Below are 14633 nucleotides of genomic sequence, written 5' to 3'. Positions count from 1 at the left end.
CCGCAGCAGCGGCTGCCGCGGCCGCGGGGCTGCCCGCGGCTCCCGAGCCCGGCGAGGCTGCAGCTCTGCTCCGCGCCAGCGTCGCGGTCGCTGCTCCGCGGGGCTGCTCAGGCCCTCCGAGCAAGTAGCAAGTTCCCCAATAATCCCTTAGAGCTAAAGTCTAGCTTTTCCCTGCATTCCATCTGAAATCGCCAGCGACTCCCTGGAAAACCCAAATGCCTGTTGGTTACACTTGTCCCTTTGGATCCCAGTGGRCAGAGGGGACACTGCAGGAATTTAGTGACAAAGTTGCAGGCACTGCAGCTGTGTCCGAGTGCTGCCGCGTTGGGCGCTGCTCCATCTGCTCCTGTCTCCCTGCCATTAGCTTAGGAGAGCGCAGGGGGAGAGGAGCCACGGAGTTAGGCACCCAGGCAGGCTCCGGCCGCGCTCCTTCCTTCCTCCTCCTCCTTGGCACGGCGGGGCTGGGGGCTGCAGGGAGCCGGGGTGCCACGCTCTGCCGGGTGCCCTTCTGAGCCCAGGCCGCTCCCAGAGCCCTGGCAATTTCCAGAGGGAAAATCCCACGCGTGTTTATTATGCTCCTGGACACGCCGGCCGTGCCGCGCGTTGCCTCGCTGCTCACCAGGGCTCCGTGTCAAGCCGCGGGGTGCCCGACTCGTCGCACAGACCCCGCCAGTGCTGCCGGGGCCGGAGCCGCGCGGGGCGCCGGGCACCACTTATCGCCCCGCGGCCAGCGGGGCCTGCCACCTTATCCGCCCGCGCCGTGCCCGCCGGGCGGCTGCGCCCGGTGAGATATCCGGAGCCMCGACGGGTCGCACGGGCACAGCAAGGCTCGCTGCAGCCAGGCCGGGAGTTACCAGTGAAACGAAACGCGTGTCTGCGGCTCCAGAGCCCAGGGCAGGCCCCGTTACCACAACCTTGGCGTTCCAGGGACATTTACCTATGCCGTTTCCAAAAGGAAAATGAAGCAAGTGCGTTCCACAAATGCAGACCTCGTAATGCTTTTCTTAAAATTTCTCAGCTCTTAATGTTTCTCATTTGTGTGACAGAGGCTGAGATAGTGAGGGCTCGTGGAGGGAGGACGTGTGGTCCTTGGAGCGGCAGCTGCTTGCGGGTTGTGGTTTTGCTGACACAGCTCCGCTGTGTTTGGCTTCTTGGTGACCCGGGCAGCTTGGTGGCGTTTTGTACCCTCTGGTCGTGGACTTAGGGGCTGGAATGCCRGGGACGGGGCGCTCGGGACGCAGCTCGTCCCTCCATTGCTGTGTTATAGCAGCTGTTGCAACGGTGTGAGCTGTGARCACTGCGTGGAAAGCAGACGAAAGGACAGGAATGAGAAACGAAAGGGTTTCCTCCCCCTCTTTTACCTATATTCCCACTTCACGTTGATATCCAGGATATATGACACAGTGCACACGGAGGGTAAAACAGTGCCGTCGCTGTCCTAGCTCCCCCTTTCCTCCCACTCTGCCGTTTACGCATTTTGTAAGGATATTTCTGTGGGAAACGGTGACACTCGGCTGCTGCACGATGCCGTGCCCGGCCCCCGAGCTGCTCTTCGCTCTGTGCCCGTCAGCGTGGGCTGGTCTGGAGCGCGGGGCCGGGGCTGCCGAAGCGGGAAGGCTCCGGAGGGCAATCCCGGAGCTCCCGCCACGTCGGCAGCGTGGGTGATGCAGGTGATGCAGGTGACTTGCACTGAAAAGCAAAGGTTTTTGAGGTAGTTGCTTGGGTTAAAATATTCCTGCAGGTGCCTTCCATGATCCTGCACGGTTGTGGTTCCTGCCAGGCTGTCTTTGCTACGTTGCCCTGTTTTGTTCAGATCCTGGGAACTCCTGAGCACCTCTGAGTATGTGGCTATTTTTCTGGTTTGGAAAAGTGGGAAATGAAGCATAAGGTTGAGAGGGGGAATTTGGGCTGTCCCGTCGCCTCTGTGCTGCCAGGGAGGAGCGAGGGGTGTTGGATGGAGGAGCTGCCCCTCCATCCACAGCAGGAATGGCCCCTTGGCAGCTTTGATTACCGGTCTCCCACCCTCACTGAGCACCTGGAGCAGGATCCCGGCAGAGCTGCGCCTGCCCTTGGCATTGCTGTGCCTGGGAGCTGGAAATATGAGCAGCCAGGAAAATAAATTCTTTATATATTCACACTGTATTGCTAGCCTTGTCCTTGCTGTCCCCCCATGTTTATTTTTAAAAAAATGCCTTAAAACCATTAATCAACAAAGAAGTATATCACTATTCAGGTCGCAGTGTTCCAGTGATTCATAATTAGACCTAAGTGTTTCAAGCTGCCTGCTCTTCCCTTTGGAAATGAGATGGAGGCATCTCTTGCCAGCTATCCCATTATAGAAGAGGCTCTGGTCCATGAGCGCAGGGGAAGGCTGGGATTCACTGGGGAATAACCTTATAATTTGCTTGTGGAAGGACATTCCTGGAGGCCGGCGCAGCCCTGTGCAGGGAATGGTTGCTCAGAGTCTGCATTTCTTCCTTTGCGTGATGAAACAGCTTTGTGTGAGACACCTGCATTCGAGTAGGAAATAACCCTGCCCCAGGCACTCTTCCCTTCTGATGTCATTCCATCTTTCTTTAGAGTCGGAATGTGATAAGGCTCAAAACGAGAAGCCTTAATAAAATAAGCGGCCTGATGAGTAATGCCCCTCGCCGGCCGGAGGAGCCCAAATTAGCATCATGTCCAGCCCTGCAGGAGGACGAGGCTGCTCCAAAGGCTCCGGGTGCCGGGCTGAAGTCAGCGGCACCCGGCTCCGCTCGCGGGGTCCGTCTTGGGAGACGGGACAGGGGGAGGAGGCGGCGTCCGGCCCCGCTGCTCCGGGATGTGGACGAGGCCTCGGCRCCTCCTCCTGCACCCAGAGCTGCCCCGAGGCCCCTGCGCTGCGGGAAACGTGTCGGGATGCGGGGTGTCTGYGAGCGCCGCAGGCCGGGGCTGCAGCCACAGGCCAGAGCTCATAGGCATCCAATTCCCGTCGGGATCGCAGCCACCTCTTAATTTCCTGTGCGAGAACCTCAGCAGGCCTGGAGACATCCATCAAGGGAGATAAAATGGGGTAGGTAGCACAAATGTAGCTGAGTGCCTATAAAATCTCTCTTTTTTTTTTTTTTTTTTCCAAAAAAAGTCAGATTAAAGAACACTGTACTGTTCCACAAAATAGTTTATATGTCAAAAAAACACAGAAATGCATTTACTAGAACTCACAGCAGCATTTGCTTTGTTTCGCAAAGATTAAATTGAAGAAAGACGTTCCAAAGACAAATCACATCCCAAAGCTTTCTTCGTATTAAAAGAGATGTTAATGATGAGTCCCCAAGGGAAAGATAACAGTTAATAACGTCGATATTTGACCTCAGCTTACACAAAAAAAGCTCTGTACTCCCTTGCCATTATTTGTGCTGCTGAATCTAAGGCTCGTGCACGTGGGCTCAGGCTCTGTGCTGGAAGCGGTGAAAGCACAGAATAAAAATGCTTCTTGTCCCGCTGCCAATCTTTAAGTTGATAATAAAAATGGATATATCTTATCCTTATAGCAGAGAAGCAAGACTAAAACAAACCTTGAAATAGGTGCACTAGTGCCTAAATTAAATCTCTTGTTAGGAAAGTAATCATCTCAGGCAAATGGGAGGAAATAAATGAACATTTAGTAATTTTTTAATACATGTTTTGCATAATATTAAATACTAATCTCATGAAAATAATCTTGACACGCTGTGGGTCCGTGCATGTCTAAAACGGTGAATGAGCAGAACATTTTTGAATAACCTATATAATCCTGTCGATTTTGAACCTGTGACATTAATAGACCTTTCATGTTGCAGCAGTTAAGGAAAATGTACTCTGGATTTTKTGTGCCTCCTGATGCGCAGGGGGATGTCAGTTTGAGTGTTTTCTTTCCTCTTTGGGGWGCATGAGCAGCGCGGCAGGTACAAAGCAAGGGGTGATGTTTCTTCCTGCTTGTGATGYCTACCGTGCTGGTAGTTGAAAATAGAGTCTTTGTCTTTCCGAGGGTCTCATCTTTAAAAATAATGTGGATAAATTAAAATATTTTAACTATAAATATAAAATATTTTAAAATATAAAATTGTCTGAATGCTTAAAATGCCACAAAAACGTTTGAATTTGGAAAATTTGCCCTCGAGTGCAAGGTTGCCGGTCTGTCTAATGGGTCCCAGCTGAGGTTGCTTGGCTGTAGCCTCTGGCTACTTGGAAAAGGTGGCTGGTAATGGAAAGGAGCCTTGTCTGTGCTAACAGGAAAGGGGCAGGCGAGCAGGAACCTGGGACATGGGGAGTTCTCATTGGGAAGGGGCTAAGGTGCATGGGCAATGTGGCAGTGCGGAGGCTGATTTGATTTCCCCAGACCCCAGTTAGTGACATTATCTGCGCGGTCTGCCCTAACTGCCCTGGTAGCCGTGACTTGGATATAGGAGTTGGCAGAAGCGCCCGGAGCCTGGGCTATCCATGAGGCTGGGCAAAAAAYATTAGTTTTATAGTAAAATGAAAGCTATCAAAAAATTAGATCTACTAAAATGGAACATTAAGCTTTGTGCTGCTTTGGTCTTCCTAAGCTATGCCAGTTTTAAGATGAAACAAAATTGCTTTTGTTTTTTCACATTTTAACTTTAAACATTTTTTTTTCCCATCCAATTGTWAATCGAATCTATCACAAATTTGTGCACAGTTTAACCAGTCCAAAGCCATATCTTTCAGTACATCAARTAGTCCTAAATATCCCTGTCTCTGCCTGCCACATCTACTAAAACCCTCCGACCTAGAAGGCACCGCCAGCTGCCTCAGGGTGTAAAGCAAGAARAGGAAAGAGCAACAAATGGAAGCAGCTGTGGACACAAAGGATCCGGCTGCGGCTGGAGAGCACGAGGCCGGAGCTGCAGTTCGGGGCTGCGCGGGATTCCCTGCGGAGCCGGTGGGAGCGGGTTGGGAGTGGGCAGCCCCTCCGCACCGCGGCGTCTCCCATGCCGGGTGGCATCGCGGTTTGGCCTCTGGGAAGCCTCGAGAGCCCCGACCAGGGTCCCGAGCAGCCCCGAGCGCCGGCGGCGGCTGCTGGTGCAGGGCGAGAAGCGGCGGCCTGGAGCGCCCCGAGCTTCCCCACACTTGCATTTGATGTCCTGCCTCCGAGCGTCCGCTCCGCACGGGCCTGGTTGGAGACTGCGTGGCCAGGGGTGGGAATTGAAAAGCCCCAGGCCCTTTGCTTCACAAAGAGAGAAAGCAAAATAGAGAAAGATCAGATTAACGTGTGTAGATCTGCCTCCTTTAGAGCTTGTCACCTTTGCTCAGTCCATGGTAATATAAAAATTGAACGTTAGAACATTAGATATATGATTTAAATGCATTATATTTATTACRCATGCATTTATTTTCTGTCCTATTTTAAAATAAAACAGAAGGGCTGTCAGGGCAGAACTGCCTGGTAAGTGCTTGTTTCTCCCCACCTTGCTTGCTGAGAGCAGCATGGGGAGTTGGGCTGCGGTGGGCGCAGGTCCCTACCCCGGGACCCCCATCCAAACCCCACGTGCCTGGGAGCCCGATGCTTGTGCCCCCCAACATCAGCGCCTGTGGGCGAGGGATCACCAGGATTTTGTGCCCATCGGGCAGCCTCGGTGCCAAGGGAATCGCGGCCGCGGCTCGGGGAGTGGGAAATGTCAGTGGAATTTGCATTTTGGATTTTAGCGCTCAGCACATCAGGTGGCATCTAGCTGCTTTTACTATTCATTAAGCCCTTAAAATTGAGCTTTTAGTTCCTTATTTATAARAAACCTTAGCCCTTTGCTCTTGCATAATACCCTTCATTTCCTAGGAAAGGTTCAGTTTTGATCTCGCTGAAATCATTGGCAAATATCTCTTGAATTTGGAGAGAAAACRTCAGGGATCTTTAAATATGAGTGCGTTCATGCTGCCAGGACATGGAGCAGCCRGGGCTGTGAGAGCCTCAGCACCAGAGGGGACAAAAGGGCTGGGACACCCTTGCTGGGCTGCACACGCAGAGGGTGTAAAGCCCTTGCAGCAAAATCCCTATGATAAAGTTATTGACACTTGATGTAAGAGAACAGCAAGTCTTTCTCACCATGGATATTCTAGATGAGTAAAATTCCTGAGTGTTCGTAAAGCAGGAAGGGGCTTGTTTGTGGTTTAACCCCTACTGAGGGTTTCACTAATGCTGCTCAGACACTTCTTGTGCAAGAAAGTACAACTGAAAGTAATTTCAGTAGTAGTCTGGGCAGGTTTGTCAGTTGTAGAAACACAGTTCTCAGTAGATATAGATATATATTTTTTTTTCCTGAAGAAGCCATCACCCTGTATGTGCTTCAAAGGATTATTCTGTATTGACTGGGGCAGGGGACCAGCTGGAGCTCAAGACATTYGGCTCCAGCGTGTGGATTTTCCGTTGTGGTTGTGCGCAGATGGATCAATTTCCATGTGTTACTTCTATGGCTGCAAGTGAGGACGGTGATGTGGCAGCCCTTGGATTTGAGAATCAGCTCTTTGGGACTTGGGGAGGGATGGGGACCCTCACGTAGCTGTTTTTGTCTAGCACCCAGTGCCTGCGGACCTGGTTTTGATATGGCAGCTCAGTTGTGAGTTGAAGAGAGAATCTGGTTGCTCTGAGAGCAGTCTCTGTGTTTCCTGCAGGRCCTTGCCCTGCTCTTCCCCCATCTCTGGGGCCTTCCCTGAATGCCTTGGGCAGGACTTGTCCCGAGGGCAGCCCTTCTCCCTGTGGGATCCTGCTGCGTGTGTGGAAACGCAGACCCCCCGCTAAGCAGCTYCCACCGCATTTCCTAGATCTCATCCAGAATCTTTTCTGAGGTGGGAATGCCGAGGGTCTGTGCAGAAAGAGAGGCTGCGCCGTCCTTCCCCCTCCACAGCCCTGGCGACATGGATTATACTGCATGAGACTAGGTATTTGATTAATAGACCCAGACCAGAGGGGAGCTGTTTATCACACCTTGAATGTTTCAGGGGGGGTTGACTCCRCCCCACACTGAGCTAGGCCTAACAGGGTGTTTCAGGCTCAGTGGTAGGTATGAAACCAAAAAGGAAACAGTCCTTGTCCTGGATCTTAAAACCTAGCCAACAAGACTAAAATACCAGCACTGGGGGTCAGGCAGAGCCACTCTTCACCCACGGTACAATCTGCCATTTCCAAACACGAGTGATGAGAATATTGGGAAGAGATATTCCCAATTTTCTCTTTTTTCTCCCTTAGSTGAGGCCGCCTCCCGTCCATGGGACAGGGGACTTTCATGACCTGCTGCCTAGTCCCTCAGGACCGACCCTTCCTGCCACAGATGTAGCTGCTAAATCCACCGTGGGCTCTGTGCGGCCCRTGGAGCGCAGCGCGATGCCGTGAGGGGAACGCGAGGCAGCGCTGAGGTGGGAGACCTCCCTCTGGTGGCTCCTCATGGAGCTGTCCTGGCAGCAAAAACAGCTCTATGGGCAAGAAAAGCAAGCAGCAAGGACAGTAAAATAGAAGGGCTGCCCCAAGGTGCCTAAATGAGCCGTAAATGTAACATGCCTGTTCTTAATACTGCCAACTTCACCGTGCCAAAATACTACTAACATTATTACTGCTCGGTCACGTTCAATAAACAAAATAATTCCTTAATGGCTTCTGGATTAAATAGTTTTAGTATATTTAATCCAATTGAACACTAATAGAATTATCAGAGTACTTAAGCTGAGGAAGATGTGAGGATGACTAAGATGCAAATTAGGAAAGGAAGGCAGTGGTGCTGCCTGGAAAAAGGGGACGTCTGGTCTGGAAGGAGGTTGTTGGTGGACAGATTTCAGTGAATTGCTTTGGTAATTACTGTTATTTACCTTCCAAATGAGGAGCATGCAGAAAGTAGGAATGTGCCGATAAAGAGAAGCTGCTCATATACTGGACTATATATTTACATAGGGAGAGAAAACGTGGAGGTGTGAAGGCCACCAGCTGTGTAAAGCTTGCATGCTGTTCAGGAGAAAGTAGCCTGAATTTCCCAGAGCTCAGTCCCACCTGCTTTGCTCCTGAGTGCGAGGCCTGAGCCAGACTTGTTTGCTTTGCTACCTGCTCATTTTTAGTCATGTCCTTTTAGCATTCTTGCAGTGTGTTTAAGTACCTTGATCTGTAGCCTGAGCAAGACCGCTCAGGCTGAGGTCGCCTCCTCCTCAGCAGCTGCATGAACGGCAGTGCAAGTACATCTATCAAATCTATTTTCTCCTCTCCTCTCCTCTCCTCTCCTCTCCTCTCCTCAAAAAAAAAATCCTCTGGCTCTGATATTTGCAATAGATGTTATCTGCTGCGTGACATTTGGCCTTATATGTTGAGGTCTACCAATGGTCTATTCTTAACCCACCCACGGCCACAGAGAAGCTGTGAAATGAATAGCTGACCCTTTTCTCTAAATAGCAGCAACATGCCCCTTTCTCTGAGCACGAAAGCTGTGACATGGTGCCATGTTTCACTAGGACCCCTTCCCCACCATGAAAATAAGTGAGGTATCATCAAAAACAAAAGGCAGAGCTGGAAACTGATGCATTTTTGCGCAGGCACCGATGCCGAAGCAGCGGGGACGTTGCGCTGCTGCCATGGGCATTGGGGCTCTTCCGAGGAGAAAGAGGCAGGACAACATCCTCAGAACTCTTCCAAAGGCGAGTCAGCTCACGCAGCGCTAATTCTGATTTCTTCTGGATTTTCTAGGGTCTTCTATCACCATTGATGAATAGGGACCATATAATCTTGCTCTAAGCTCAGGAGTAATTTGGGTAAGTAAATGTAAAGACATGAACAAYCACAGGCCTCAGAAATTAGAGGTCAAGGTGGGAACTGGGGGACAGGCAGAGAGTTTGTCTGATTCTCTCAAAACGGCAGCATTTGCTTCAATAAAATCTCATTTTTCAAGAAGAAAGGAAGCATTTAAGATGGCACCCGTTACTCTTGTCCTGCCAGTCTCACAAACACTTCTCTCTGAAGGAGAGAGGTGATCTGGTGCGTCTGTAACTCAGCGCCCACCAGGTTTAGCGAGGCAGAGGTACAGCCGAGCTCACCGTGAGCCTAAACCAGGCCACAAGCCAAACTCCCCACACTGGGGACAGCTTGGGCCGTCTTCACTCTCCAACGTTGGCATTTTGGCACGAGGAAATAATGCTGTAAGCCTGGTGAATGAAAGGGAGGGGAATAAACACCGATCAGGTAAGCAGGCTTTTGTAACCGAGCCCAGGAGCYGAGGCCCCGCCGCGCTGCGGGACAACAGGTTTCATGCACAAACCTGTGCCTAGTCAGTGAAGGGCAGTGTGGAGTTTCAAGTGAAGGCATTGCCAATCTCCTCTCATTTGAATAACCACTTTATTTTGGCAAGGAGGTAAGGACTAGTGTCTTTTCTCACCTTTTACTAGAATAGTTTTATTAAAAGCAAAACACTAACATTTTAGTAAAAAAACCGCAACATCTTTTTAAAGATGTTAACTGGCCGTATGGCAAGAAACCAGCTGAATTGATCTGTGAGTGCTCTTTCCTCGAAGCAGAAAAGCTTGTGCAGATCATGACAGAATATTACCTAACCACACCAAATATTTTTAATAGGAAAGTATCTATGCCATACTGAGAATGACWTTTTTTTTAAAAAAGAGTTGTCATTTACATGAAAAATATCTTGATTTCAGTCTTACCAATTCACTTATTTATACATTGTGCAACAAAGCTTGAAAAATGTGTTACAGCATGAAGAGTATCTTCCAAATTGTCTTTTAAGCTGAAAAAGCTGGATGCCAGTTACTTGCCTGGTTCTCTTCACAGCTTTGCTGCTGGAGGAACAGGGAAGCAGCTTGTCCCGAGGTCTTTTGAAGGGACTCCATGCTGGGTGAATGGGGTAGTCCRAAGCCTAACAAACTTGTTTGCACTAGTATTGTTTTTAAACCATGTCTCAATGTCTGACCTTGGGGCCACGTCAGGGAAATTTGCAGTTTGGGCGTCTCAGAGAAGGCCTCACCAGTGCCTTGTACTCGGACACAGCTCGAACACTGTGTTCAGGTTTGGGCCCCTCAGTGCAAGAAGGGCGTTGAGGTGCTGGAGCGTGGCCAGAGGAGGCAAGGAAGCTGGGGAAGGAGCTGGAGGACAGGCCTAACAAGGAGCAGCTGGGGGAACTCGGGTTGTTTAGTGTGGAGAAGAKYAGGCTCAGGGGAGACCTTACCGCTCTCCACAGCTACCTGCCAGGAGGCTGTGGTGAGGCGGGCATCGCCCTGTTCTCCAGAGTAACAATCGATAGGACAAGAGGAGCTGGCATCAAGTTGCGCCAGGGGAGGTTAAGGTTAGGCCTGAGGAAGAATCCTCAGGTGAATCCAAGGTGAAGCCTYGGGACAGGCCGCCCAGGGAAGTGGAGTCGTCACCATCTCTGGCAGTGCTCAAGAAATGTGTAGATGGAGCGCTTAGGAACGTGGTTTAGCAGCCTTGGTGTTGAGGGGCTTACAGTTGGACTCGATGATCTTGAGGTTTTTTTTCCCACCTAAGTGATTTTATGATCCTGTGATTCTGACAGGACAGGAATTCACAGTTTAACCCTGCCCACCACGCAGAATACAGTAGAAGTAAAACTGGGCAAGGCCACCACAGTTACCGCCTCAGTACAGCACATACTGCTCACTCCAAGTTGTTCATTTTTCTTCAATGTCACAGMATCACAGAATGGTTGAGGTTGGAAGGGAGCTCCAGAGATCATCTAGTCTAATCCCCTGCTCCAGCAGGGACACCCAGAGCACAGGGGTCACTTGCTAGGACAAAGTCTCTTAGGGAGACTTTAATGAAGCACTGAAGGCTAAGCACACTCGGAGAAATGGCATCACAAACCATTCTCCTGTAGGCTTTATATTTGTAAAATTTTACATGTATTTTGCAATAGAAAATGGAGTTACTACCTACATGTAAGTTAATGACAGGAGCTCAGCTCCTGTTTATTCTTACAACCTTAAGAAAGATTTAAGTCAGTTTTCTGTCTCATGGGATGACAAAATCCCACATACAGAATATCGGCGTTACCAGCACATTTTGTTCAAAGAACTTGTTAAGAAAAAAGTTTTAGAAATACTTTTTTTTTTTTTTTTTTTTAATTTCTTGTTTCCGACAGGTTCACACAATGCATTAAGGGGAAAAATCATCTTGCTGATAGGGATTCATTTTAGCCAGCTGTTCATGCCAAAGACTGAGCTTAATCCATACAACCCCACTGTGCATCCCCTACACAGACACAARAGAGGACAGCGACAGACAGAACAACTGCCTGACCCACCAGCCCTGAAAATACCACGATGAAACAATTCCATGGAAAGTGAACCCAAAGGAGCTTTTACTCCTTTCAAGTCTTCACCCAGAACTGTAGTAACTTGGGAATTAATAAGAGACTTCTGGACAGAAGAGAAAGCATCTTTATTATTGTGAAGCYCTGTGAAACAAGTTCTGGCTCTGGAGAGTCCTGCCGAGCCACATCCTCCCCTTCCTCCCTCCCGAGCGGGTGACGCTACCTGTAGGTGTCAGGCTCCTCCTAGGAATGCCCAACGCTCCYGTCAGGCAGCGTAAGGGTTGTGGGCACCTTTTAATCAAAGCAACCTCCCTGCTTTTTTATTTTACTTAAAAACTAAAAAATTACCCAAGTCTGCCCCGTCTTTACAGAGCAAAAGAGGCAGAACTAAATRTTGCAGTACTGTATTCAGCAAGTTGCCACATTCTGTTTTTCTTTCTCAGAAATAATTTAAAACCAGTCTTTGAATTCAAGTATCAGAGAGACTTGGGTGGCCTAAGCAGCCTCCTGCCTCCTCTCTCTCACCCTCACCAGTGATTTTGCTTCACCGCTGCCGTCAGCCTCCTGCGTGGCAATGCACTACAAACAGAACATGACCTACCCCTGCTATAACAAAGGCCAAGGCCCCATCATTGCCTGCTTTCAAAAGAGGGGAGCTGCACAAGTGGTCTTTTCTGTCCCAGGGTCTTGGCATGTCATTATCCTAACTATATATAAAAATTTCACATAGAAAAGGTTGTTGCAAAAATTTGTTAAAAGAGAATCAGGAAAGGGCATTGACTTGCCTGTGATTTTTAATACTGCTCCTTATTTTCAGAAAGTTACTTGACTGCTGAGCTAAAATAAAATTCACGAGAGAAGGGACAGTGGATTAGATTTTAGAAGAGCAGCTCTAGAGGAGCAGGTCTGCTACACAGGGTAAAGCATCTCTATCTGCTGGCTTAAATACTAAATAGGGGACGGCACTAAAATAAATACATAGCATAAAAATAGTATAACCAGTATAAATAATTAACAATGAACCTCGGTGGTTAAATTTTATTCAATACATTTACCAGTAACACACCAAATAGAAGCAAATTTAGCTTAGCTATATCAAGGCCAGCATGATAAAAAAGTGGTATTCGCATCAGAGCAATCCCCATCCCATCMCATCTCAACTACTGTTACAAAATTGTTAGGTAGCATCTCCACTGTAACGACCTGCATTTAAATAAACCTGCAAAGAGCTTGTAGGCAGCTCCACTCATCTCACTGCAAAGTGTTCAAGGTCTCAGGACCGAGAAGTTTATTTGCAACCTCCCGCAGAGATAAAAGAAGCTCCAATCCCGAGGCAGGAGCTRGATGACTCAGATGACAGGGGCAGGACACGCAGGCTGCTGCACTGGCTGCTTTGGAGCAAAATGCAGGTTACACAAAGTTCCCTGCTTCAAGCTTCTTGTACGTGCGAGAGTCAAACCAGCAACAAAAAAAGAATACAGAAATAAAAGCGTAAAATATTGCTTGGAAGAAAGTGTGCATACAAAGCAAGGGCTAGGGAGAGTCGCTGCCCACATGCTGCTCTTAAAAAATAATCAAAGCTTCCTGTTACCAACCAAAAGAGAGGCATTCATCTTTGAAAACAGATAAAGGTTTTACTGAACAGTTCAAGGAAGCCTTCCTGGCTAGTTTGACATTGCTCAGTTGTCTGGGTAAGAAAGGATCCCAGAATATGAAAAATGTTTCACTCAGTGTTTGAAGCAAGAATAAATTCTAAAAATGAAAGGTGGAAAGGCAGAATGTGTCCCGGAGATCCAAACCAGGTACAGGGTTAGACTCAACTCAGGAATTACAGGGTCAGTAAGTGAGCTTGCTGCCTGCCGGGACCCTGGAATTGTAGGTAAGTATAAATATAAGCAAGAATTTAGGACTAGGATTTGGCAGTTTGACGCAGTTCTTAAAAACAAAACAGAAGCTCTTCCTAAATTCTAAAGCTTTTTTAAAAAACAGTTCGTTATAAAAATAATGACCCAGGAAGTGTTTTATGGTAAGAATATTTTATATATATATATTTTACACTTTTAACACTTACAAAAACATTCAAACACACAAAAAAAATTAAATAACTTTGGAAGCAGAACAAGTCTTTCTGCCTACACACATACAACAATTCCGAGCTGTTGGCACAAAAAGTAATCCACATTCATAAAACCCTTACTACTATATCAAACATAAGTTAAGTAAATCATAGGCACTAGTTTATCAAACCCATTTTTCCACACTTCTGCAGTATATCTCTAAACACGGAGCCCCACGATTTCCTGATATCAATATAACTGATAATGCACCAAGGCTTTCTAGTAAACAGACAGTTTCTTTTTTCAGGAAGTTGTTAACATGTTTCAGGGGAATGGGAGAGCAGAGAAAAGGACTTACAGAAGATCAACTTATTCAAGTGATGAATTACCTAAGGAAACACAATAATCTGATGCAGCCATGGTAAAATCCCATTATCTCAATCTAAACCGACTTTCAAAATTTAAATGTTAATTGTTTAAAAGAACCCACCCATTAAAATTTGCCTATTTTCAAAGGCGACTGCAGCATTGCTTTGTAAAACGCCAAAAATCTTAAAATTTGGGCTTTAATGAGAACGGGTGCATTTGATGCAGTCCTTTCTTGTGCGTTWCGGCTGCAGGAGGTCCTGACTAGCTGATCTCCCCTGCCTGGGCCAAGAAGGGGTGCAGGGCTGGCCTAGGGGCAGCASGAGGAGTCTCTAGCTGGGCCCAACCTCCTTGACCTACCGCACAGCTGGCACCCTGAGCACGGGTTCAGGCTGGAGCAGGGAGCCGTGGGTCCATCCGCGTTCGCCTCCGGCTGCTGGGGGAGGCCGAGCTGCCGGTCAGTCCCTTCTCCTCCTCCGGCTTCTTCCAGCTCCATCAGCATCGCGTGGCTGTTTGCCCAGCAGCGGCCCGGAATTCACATGCTGCCACCTCGGAGCTGGTTTTCCTCTGTGGTGGGAACCAAGGCACCCCAGCAGTTGACAGCGCTGACCCCTCTGSGGTTGAAGGCCACCCACCACCCAGTCCCCCCTTTAGGGGCGGTCACTCACTGCACAAGGGACGCCCTTCACCTGCGGCTGCTGCTTCAGCTGTGCACCCAAAATACAGGAGATGCTTCAGACAAAATCCTTTCCCTTCCCTTGACTCCTTCCCGCCCAGTACAACTTCACAAATGTTTGCATGGCACGTGCTAAAACAGAAATGGTTCGAATGCTCATTAGATGAACGACTTCTTCTGACCAGGAGGTGCTAGAATAGGTTAAAAGCCATCAGAGGAATTTAATAATTTGTAAACAGATGTAGCAGG

This window comes from Nothoprocta perdicaria, unplaced genomic scaffold (assembly GCF_003342845.1).
Source record: "Nothoprocta perdicaria isolate Ctin4 unplaced genomic scaffold, notPer1 scaffold_13, whole genome shotgun sequence".
Lineage (NCBI taxonomy): Eukaryota > Metazoa > Chordata > Aves > Tinamiformes > Tinamidae > Nothoprocta > Nothoprocta perdicaria.
This window is presented reverse-complemented; position numbering follows the sequence as displayed.